Source organism: Galeopterus variegatus, unplaced genomic scaffold, assembly GCF_000696425.1.
Source record: "Galeopterus variegatus unplaced genomic scaffold, G_variegatus-3.0.2 Scaffold2331, whole genome shotgun sequence".
NCBI classification, from domain to species: domain Eukaryota; kingdom Metazoa; phylum Chordata; class Mammalia; order Dermoptera; family Cynocephalidae; genus Galeopterus; species Galeopterus variegatus.
In genome coordinates, this window is record NW_007728442.1 from 270,215 (window position 1) to 280,852 (window position 10,638).

Sequence of the window (10,638 nt, forward strand, 5' to 3'; positions counted from 1 at the left end):
GGCCTCCGCAGGCGCTCAGGACTACAGCGTCCGGCATGCCCCGCGGCGCGCCTCCCTGCGCGGGCGAGCGGGCTCCTGGCGCCTCGCGGCGCTGGTCTGGATGCACTTGCTGTTCGCACCGACGGCTGGGCCCGGGCGGGAGTCGGGGGGCGCTCTCCCGCTGCCCTCCGTGGGGGTGTGTCACGGTCACCGGACGTCCGAATTGGGAAGGACCTCAATTTCTAGCCCCCTCCCCCCCAATTCAAACTATAAAGATGAGGAAACCGCTCCCGAGAGGGGCAGTGAATTGCCCGAGAAAATACGGCTGGGCAGTGGAAGAAGTCCCCTGGCTCCCGTCAGTGCTCTAGCCTGCACCTGGCTGACTTCCTGGTCACATTTAGTATCCCTTCTCCATCCGATATGATGGTTGTTGCAGTTTGCAAAGGTCAACTTCTCAAACAAGAGGCTTGTTCTAGTGCAAATATTTGCATTTTAGAAGTGGAAAAAATGGAGTACATATTACTTTAGAAAGATTTAAAAGGTAGCCAGTCCGACCGAAATGAGATTGTGCAGTGTTACATCCAGAATTGTGTTGGTCTGTTTGGCTCTTTTTATCTTCCTTCTATAAAATCCTAACGGGATCCCTAATATTTAGGGTATAGTTACTTGAGTGATAACTCATGGCATACTTCATGAGTTAAAATGTTTTTGGTTACTACTGAAATTTATATGAACTTTGCGTAAGAAAGATAATACATTTGTATTTTTGTTTTCTCTTCCAACCTCTCCTCTCCACAAAAAAGTTGCGAAGAGCAAGTCAAAGTAAGTAAAGGTTTTTCTTTTTAAAAATTCTTTAACTTAGATTTGTTAGTCCAACTGCTCCCAATACATCCTTCCATTAAACTAAGCATTTGGCCTCGATTTCCCAAAAGTTAGTTTGAGGATTACTTAGTCGATGAACTATTTTGTCCTAGAACTCTTTCAAAAAATATTTTCTCTCCTGCCCAACTGAGCTACCTCGGCGAGCATTCAAATACTTCGCTTGAACGAGCTCTTGCTGTCTTTTCTAGTCCCAGGATTTATGAGCTCACTTTCTTGTTCCTAAACAAATCACTGGACTGTGCTCTATTTGGAGTATCACCATATTTCTGTTTCCTTAAATTGAGGACCAAAGGCCATTTGTCTGGAGCCCACTACAGGAATCTAGCAGAACAAGCTGTGATTTGATTAAATCATAGAGTCTGTTTTAATGAGTTTTGTAATCCTTTGTGTTCATGGTATGAGCATTTCTAAAATAGCAAAGATTAAAGATTCCATGCTATATCAGAGAGACTATAAATACCAAACTGGTGTTTCAAAGGAAATTTTGTAGACAATGAAGATTTTCTGTGTTAAAAATAGGAAAATTCTAAAGCAGCTTTTGCTTACAACCCAAGACATCAAAAATTGTTAAAAGTAGGTTTTTTGGATTAAAGGTAATGAAAAACAGGTATGTTAGTGTCTCCCCTGCCTGTATTTTTTTATTGATTCACGTAGCTTTTCCCACAATCCAGTTATTTATGTCAGAATTCCCTACCACCAGATTCTGTAGGAATCTCATGCCTTTGGTTTCTTAAGAGGCATTTCCTGGCTGTCATGTTCTTTGTACACTTCTTGAGACATTTGTCATTTGTTTCTTGCCTTATAAACCTCATGTACCAACTCACCTTCCATACTGTACTGTTAGCTGAGTTTCTAGAGGACACAGACACAGCTTTAATGGAGCTTTGTATTTCCCATAGTGCTTTCCACAGAGTAAGAAATTAAGAGCACTTAGTAGATATTTATTGAATCTTTGTTGAATGAATAACCAATTATTGCCTGTTTTAATCAGCAGGTAAATATTTTATGCTTCTTATGTGTGAGGCACTGTGCTGAACGTTGAAAGCAATGCAGTGATGTGTAATATAGTCTTAGATGCTTCAAGTTTGTTTTGGAATAATATAAGAAATAAAATCACATGGTCTAGATGGAGAGATGAGACACATGAAAAAGTAACGAACAGTACAGGTATTAAAATGTCTAGTGAGGCAGTCATGGACTTTATGCTTTGGAAGATTGTAACTTAGATGAAATATGAAGGGGCACAAGGTTTTGCACATTAGCCGTCTAAGAGCTTGAATCTTTTTATTTTGTCCCTTCCTGATTGTACTCTTTATCACTCATGCCATGAAAGAGAGGGCTCTTCTGAGACAGACTTCTTTACAGTTTCCTGAGTAGCCATCTGTGGTTACCAGTACTTTTGTATTTTCCCCCTCCTGACTTCTGCTCCTCATGAGGGGTTGGGTGTCTGAGGCTAGTCCCACAATGTGGCTTGATTGTTCTTATTGCTTTGGTTAGGCATTGCCAAGTCACTCTCTATAATGGAATAAACTTTGGGATTCAAAACCGTTGAGATTGTGTTTTATGGGAAATGTAGCCTGTCTTAGAACGAACTTTCTTTGGGCCAAGTGATGTCCGACAACTAATACTACTCTTCAGGGGTCTCAAAATGTGCCATCCCCCCATGACTGATTTTAGTCTATTTCCTCAGCTTCTAACAGCTTACTTTTTAATCTTAGAACCATTCTAGTAAAAATGATGAGCCAAGCTGGGACAGGTTTCTGCTTCAACGCCAAGAGAGGCCGACTACGGGAGAAACTGACTCTCTTGCATTATGATCCAATTGGTAAGATTCAGAGAAATTACTGCACAGTTGATTCAAATGCTTTCAAGGCTTGTTGCCCCTTTCCAGACTGAACATCTCTGGCAGTTTGCGGCACCTTTGACACAGTAGCATTCTTTCAGCAAATATATACTGAATGTTTATTATGGTGCTAGTTACTGTCCTGGTTGCTGCTGGGATACACCAGGACACAAGACAGAGTCAGTCCCTGTGCTCTTGGCACTTACAGTCTGGTTTGAGAGGGAGAGAAAAAATGACAAATTATGATAAATACCATGAGAGAAACAATCAGGATGCTGAGATGTAGGATGAAGTTGGGGGGAGGTGAGGAGACTTACTTAAGATAGACCAGGGAAAGTCTCTAGGAAGGGATAGTTGTTTTAGTCCGTTCTGTGTTGCTATAACAGAAATACCTGAGACTGGGTAATTTATAAAGAAGAGACTTTTTTTGGCTTACGATTCTGGGACAGCTGCATCTGGAGTGGGCCTCAGGTTGCTTCTACTCATGGCGGAAAGTGGCAGAGAGCCGGCAGGTACAAGCAGATCACATGGCGAGAGGAAGCAAGAGAGAGAGAGAGAGAAGGTGCCGGGGTCTCTTTAAGCAATGAGTTCTCGTGGGAACTAATAGAGCGAGAACTCACTCATTAATTCCCCCTCCCCCAGAAAAAGCATTAATCCATTCATGAGGGATCTGCCCCCATGACTCAATCAGTTTCCAACACTGCCACATTGGACATCAAATTTCCACATGAGTTTTGGAGGGGACAACACATCCAAACTCCATCAATAGTTAACCAAAGACCTGAAGGTGAGAAACCAGCCACATAAAGAGAATAGGTGATAGTGTTCTGGAACCAGAAAGAGAAGTGTCTTGAGAAGGGGAGGGTTTGGTTTCCTGGGATTGATCATCTGTCCCACAGTGGCAAGTTATTGGGTCCAGATATGAGTTAAAGGAGTATGGTGTCTATATAATAGCGCAGGAGAACAGGAAATTTGATTTTCCGTTTTGTGCTGTCCACCAAAAATGCCATAATAAATGGTAACTTTAAATGATTTCAGTAGAGAGAAGTGTTTGTCTAAAAGAGACAAGTGTTCCCAAGGCCAGATTGTCTGCTCTCAAACAAAATAGAGTGAACACCTGATTGCTGTTGGTGGAAGCCCATCCTATTTCTGGATTTTATGTGCAGATTTATGCAAAATAAACCAGCAAACAAATCTTTTATTTTAGAACTCTGGCTGTTCATTTCATTTTTTTGTCCTTTATAATTGCTTCTTTTTTTTTTTTTTTTTGTCTTTTTTTCGTGACCGGTAAGGGGATCGCAACCCTTGGTGTGGTGTTGCCCGCACCGCGCTCGCACCGGCCATTCCTATATAGGATCCGAACCCGTGGCGGGAGCGACACTGTGCTCCCAGCGCTGCACCCTCCCGAGTGCGCTACGGGGCCGGCCCTATAATTGCTTCTTAATAAGATAAGGGCTATATAAACATGAGGAGGCATTTTTAAGGCTCTGAGAAGCACAGTTGTCTGCTTACTATTGCTTGAGTTGTATTCTTTAACAGAAATAAAATTCCCCGTTTTTATGGTGTTCAAATTTCTGGTCATTCATTGTCATAATAAAATAATAAAAGGGGAATTCTAGGTTTGTACCTGATGAATTTAAAAATTATTAGAATGATAAGGTTTGATGTTGGATTTGTGTGGTGTTGTTCTTTGTGTCAGCTGGCAAAACTCAGTGTTGACCTCTACACAAAAGTAATTGTTTTTCTACCATTTTAACTTCTTTAGAGTTTATTTTTATAAACTTGTACACACTAATTAATAAATGTTAATTGAATAACCTGTGATATTTTAAGTATGAAAATGTATTAGAATTTTCATCCTTGGTATGGAAGTATTAGGAACTTACTATTTGTCAGATTGATTTTTTTTTTTGGTGGCTGGCAGGTATGGGGATCTGAACCCTTGACCTTGGTGTTATAACACTGTACTCTAACCAGTGATTTTAAGTTTTGAGATTGAGAAAGAATACAACCATAAAGAATTCTGATTATAAACTTAAGTGGGAGAAACGATTCATGTGTAAATTTCAAACAGACAGAACTTTTCTGATAAGGAATGGTCTGAGCCTTGACAGCAAAACTGTCTTTTCTGAAGGAGAGAATGTTCTGGGATAGCAGACTGCCTGGCTTTCTGCCCACCTACTGAATACCCTCCAGGCTTTTGAGATGAAGATGTTTGCCTTGGGGCCTGCCCCATAGCCCAGGGTACCAAATAGCCTGGCAGTTCTCCAAGCATATTTTACTGCGATGAGTAAAGTTAGTTTGAGGATAATGTTTTGTTAGTCTGCTTTATGAAGGAAATCAGGTAGGAAACATGGAAAAATTCCCAGTAATTTGTGCATTTCATAGTACACTCTATGGCAAGAACCAGCTGCGTATGCCTCTGTCCTTTCAGACTCCTTTTCCTCTTTTAAAACTAGATGATAATTTCCAAGGAGGAAAGGTTAAAGGCTGAGGCATAAGCTTATTACACTTTGTTAAATATATGAAGATTTATCATAAAGAAAATGAAAACTTGTCAGTTTTAATTCCTTGGATGAGTAAACAAGACAATATAGACTTTAATTGAAACAGAATAGATTTAGGTTAGATGTAGGGAAAGAACTTGACAGATTCATTCTTCTATGAATTAAGCAGTAAATAATTTTGACAGAAAATTAAATTTATGTTTATGATTGTGGGTAGCAGTGTGTCATTTCAACTCGATGAACATGTATTGAGTTCTCACTGTGTATCTGGCAATGGTCCTGTAAAGGAAGTGGAGTTATGTCTTTCACAGGGAAGGAAATTTGAGAAATTTGCACAGGGATTCACAGCTGACAAATGGTGGAGTCAAGGTTTGAACCCGGCCTAACTCCAAGTGCCTGTTCTTTCTATTACATGGAGCAAACTTAATCTTCCTAAAACTTTTCTTTCATTTTTTAAAAAATCGGGCCCTTCCCTTGTGGTCAGCCTCAGTCAAGGCCGTGGAGACCCATTGTCATTCCTTCCTCCTGCCACCATTCCTCTACACCAGGTGCCCATCCCTGTTTTAGTTCATCCAAGTGCTGCTCTGTCTTCAGGGGCCAAACTTTACCCTCTCCATGAGGCCTTCTGTCACCATTCCTGTCCCCTTTGATCTTTAGGTCCCTGTTCATTCCTTCCTCCTGCCACCATTCCTCTACACCAGGTGCCCATCCCTGTTTTAGTTCATCCAGGTGCTGCTCTGTCTTCAGGGGCCAAACTTTACCCTCTCCATGAGGCCTTCTGTCACCATTCCTGTCCCCTTTGATCTTTAGGTCCCTGTGGGGTTTACTGAGCATTCATTTAGGCACCTCATGATGTACTGATGTATTCAGTCAGGGATTCTTCTTACACTTCTGGAAATTCTGCATTGCTTAGCACAGTTCTGTGGACTTAAATATTTATTCTTTGAATTAAAGGAATGAATGCAGTGAATGAAAAAAATTTTCCTGAATAAAACCTTACTCTACTAATTTTAATCAGTTACTCCTGGTCATTGTTATTTAAATGGTCTCATGATTGCTTATCAGTGAGACAAGTTCCCTTTTTTGCCCATTTTTTAAGTTCCATGTAGAAAAACATGGTGGAAATATGGCTTGCAAGTAATAACATTGTTTGATGGGAAACTATTTTGGTTCTTTACCATCTTACAATTTTCCTTGGACTCATACGAGGATCAATTCTACTCACATTTTAGATGATTTGAAGTATGTTAAAAATATCTTTTATGTACAATGTATGTATGTATCTTTTTTTATTCATATTATAGATGAAATTCTATTGACTTGTTAATGGATCTTAAATCCAGCTGCCCATCAGAATTGTCTGGGTTTTAAAAAATGTAGACTTCCAGTCCAACTCTAGCTCTCTTGAATCAGAATTAAGGGCAGGGAGGCAGTGAGATGTAGTACTGTATTTTAATAAACTCCCCAAGTAATTCTTCATTATAGGTAGTTCGGGAATTTCATATACAGAGTATCCATATTGATGGTAGAAGAAGAAAAAACAAAGCTGAAATCTCTTTGCATGGTGAAGACAAGTGAGGAGTTGTTATGTCTCAGTCCTTTGAGTTCGTGGATCCTTGGGTGCATTGTTTTTGTTTTTTTTAGCAAAGAGAAATTAGTTAGTGTGTGTGTGTGTGTGTGTGTGTGTGTGTGTGTGTGTGTGTGTGTGTGTGTGTGTTGTTGGAAGTTATTGGAGTGCTATAGGGCATTACAGGAACTGTGAAAGCCTTATTACCCAGCATGTAGTCTCCAATCCATTTTTCATCCAGGCAGGTAGCACTTTGGTTTTGGTTTTGTTTCAAAGAACCGTACTCGGTAATATTTACAATAATGAGATTTTGTGATAATATTAATTCTATTTCCAAACTAAGAAGGACGTATTTGAGTGTATTAGACCATTTCTGGGAAGGTAGAGGTTTAATGTGTATTTACGTTCAGCCAGGCTGCCTTGTCCTCAGTGGTCTGCTCAGTTCTTGCTGTTCTTTTTCTGGAGTCCAGCTCCTGGTCTGTCCTTGCTTCTAGAGGTTTAATGTGTATTTACGTTCAGCCAGGCTGCCTTGTCCTCAGTGGTCTGCTCAGTTTTTGCTGTTCTTTTTCTGGAGTCCAGCTCCTGGTCTGTCCTTGCTTCCCTCCTGCAAGAGTGGACATGAACTGGGTGAAGACACTCAGTGTTTCCATTTTTACCCGTAATTTTATTTTTTAATATGAATATTTAACATGGGTTGAAATATGACTTTGTGGGGTGCCAGGGAGCAGTGATTGTCTAGCGGCACCTCCCTTGTTTTCCTAGCCTTTTTCTCTCCAGTCTTCTCTGGCGTCTGGGATTGAGGAACTGAGTTTGCAAATCAGCTCCACCCTTATGTCAATAATGTAATAAAAGAAGAGTCGGCTCATGGTCTAATATGTATTTTTAATAAAAATGGTGATGATGCTTTTGAGTTTTCTTCTACAATCCTTTTTTCTACCCCCACAGTGAAGAAAAAAGTCCTCTTTGTGGAACAGAAAAAAATACGCTCCCTCTAAACAATGGATTGAAAATGAATTTGATTTATAAATGAGAAGACTGAGGGTGGGGATACTGATTCAGAAATCCTGCAGTGTGTAATAAAAGAAGAGGAAATAGCACAGAATCACTGCCTCCTGTGATTTGAAGGCCAATTGTGAAGAAACACAATGCAGTGAAAGAAAGTTCTTCATATAAGGACAGATATCATTGCATCACATTTATTTATCTTTCTGGATATTTTTATAGCCCTTAATAAAAAATATTGAAATTGCTTGTGCTATTGTCTCTTAGTGATGTTTTCCCCCAATATTTGAAATTTAAAAAATTCAACCATATTACTAAAAAAGTAACCATTGTTTCATATAATAAAATTTTCCATAATGAGACTTGTGCAAGAGTTTCCAGCCTGCTCCTCCTTTTGTTTCATAGAAAAGGCAGAGTTTCCAGAGTGACCTTGAAACTCCTATGTAATAACAGATGGCAGGGGTGAGCAGGAACAATAAGAAGGGAACCTCATAACACAAAAGAAACCAAGAGAAATTCTATTTTTGATTTGTGCTTATATAGTTAGGAAAATTGCCATGGGTCTGTATTCTGAAACCCAGGTCTCCAAAGCAGTTTCTAGGATGGTTTTGGACTCCTTTATCCCTTAGACCTTTCTTCTAAAATAAGAGGAGCTATAGTGTATTTCCAAAAAGCCATAAAGCTACTGCTAGGGGGTCACCTTTGGACTGTGTCCTGGGGAGGTGATACAATTACTAGAGGAACAAGTACCAGTACTTAAGAAGTACATTGGAGAAAAAAAAAGTACATTGAACCTGCCCTTAGCACTTGTCCGGTTGCCAGGTCCTGGACTACACATGGCTACCATTCGTACATGGTTATAGGTTCCAAAAGAGGACCCGTGGTGGCTGGAGCCAGCTTGTATGGGCTCATGAAAGTCAATTGTTACATTTTCAGGAATTTTGCAAGCCGGTTGTTAAACACAGCCATTATTAAAAATTAAGTTTTATATATATAGTAATATATATATATATATATATATATATATATAAAGAAACCACTGCTAGGGCTTCTGGACATGGTGGTACCACATAGCTAGCTAGCTTGGAAATTCCATGGATAACCCCTAATGTTCAGACAAGGACCTCTGCCTTACCCAGATGTATATACTTTCAGGCCATTGTTTCCCATAAATTCAAAAAACTGTCATTATTTCCTTTGTCAACTTTCTGGTTAAAAGAAGTAAGGAGGGTTTTAAGCTCTGCTGGTTCACATTCTAGCCCACTAAAAGCATTTGTATGTGTACCTTGGCCACAAGCATTAAGAAACCAATGTTGTCCCCAAACCATAGGTGTTCCCTCCCCATGTCCTAATCTGAGTCTCTGGAGGAAATGTAAGAGCAGCTCTCTGAAAATGAACTAGATATAGACAGTTGTTGAGTCTTGGGGGCTTGTGGCATTATAGTCAATCAGCTGTTTTCTGGCATCTTTTGTTAAAGCTTTGGTTAAAAGCAATAATAGGTGAGATCTTGACTCTTTAGGCTGAAACTGTACACAGTGGTCTTGGGTTACAAGAAAAATCTTTGACCTGATCCTAGCTAAGTCAATGTGAAGGGTCTGTGATTTTCATGGGTTGCATTTTTTTTTTTTTAATAAAAATCTGGTTTAATAAATGACTTGTCTCTTCAACCCATGTGGCCCATAGGTGGTATTTACATTTTTAAAAAAACAGTTGCTGATACAAAAACATTGAAAGATTTCAATAAATATCCAAACTTCTGGTTTCACTTAACAAAACGAGAAGCTTTGACAACACTAAGCTAAAGCTGAATATCAGCTGTCCTGTTAGAAGAGTGCTTGTGAGGTTCCATTCATATACCTCTTCCCTTATTGAGCATTCTCTACTCTGGCTCTAGACACTGTTGTCCACAACCCTGGTTGTATGGTGTACGTATAGCATTAACAATTAGTTGGCAATTGAGTTTGCTGGTTCCTGAAGGCGGTAATGTTTGTACACATCCTGGTGTAGAATCTTTAATTCTGGTTGGCTCTTGCAAATGCATGAAAAGCAAAGGAATCATAAATAAATAAATGAAAGCTTCAGGATGACTTTTAGTAAAAGAAAGAAGAGGACATTTTCTAGTAAGTGTTAGCTAAGAGTGGCCACCCCCAAGTACATTTTATTTCCAGGGGTTAACAGCAGTCAAAACAGAGTAAGTGGAAGGTCTTTTTTGTATGGATAAGATGACTGTGTTCCTGTAGCCTGGACGCTGACTGCTGCGATGAAATTGGATCTCTTGAGCATTTCTTCCAAGGACAAATTTGGGTAGTAAGCCAGGTAGAAGGCCAAAGCTCCCACAAAACTGTCACCAGCACCCTGTAATTAAAAGCACAGTTGTAGAGACAAACATGTAGTCAATCTGTTGACCAAATTGCATATTTTAAAAATATTTAAATAAGGTTTTTATTTTAGGATAGTTTTAAATTTACAGAGAAGGTACAGGGATGGTACAGAGACTCCATATACCCCACACTTGGTTCTCTTAACATCTTACTGTGGCACACTTATCAAAACTAATGAAATAGCATTGCTATATTATTAACTGAACTCCATACTTTATTCCAATTTTACTAGCTTTTGCTTAATGTCCTTTTTCTGTGCCAGGATCCCATCCAGGACACTATACTACGTTTAGTTGTCAGGTTTCCTTAGACTCCTGTAGGCTATGACAGTTTCTTAGACATTCTTTGTTTTTGATGACTTTGATAGTTTTGAGGAAGACTGGTTTCAGGTATTTTGTAGAATGTATGTTGGGGGGCCGGCCCGGTGGCACACTGGATAGTGTGCCGCTTGGGAGGCGCGGCGGCGCTCCCGCCCGA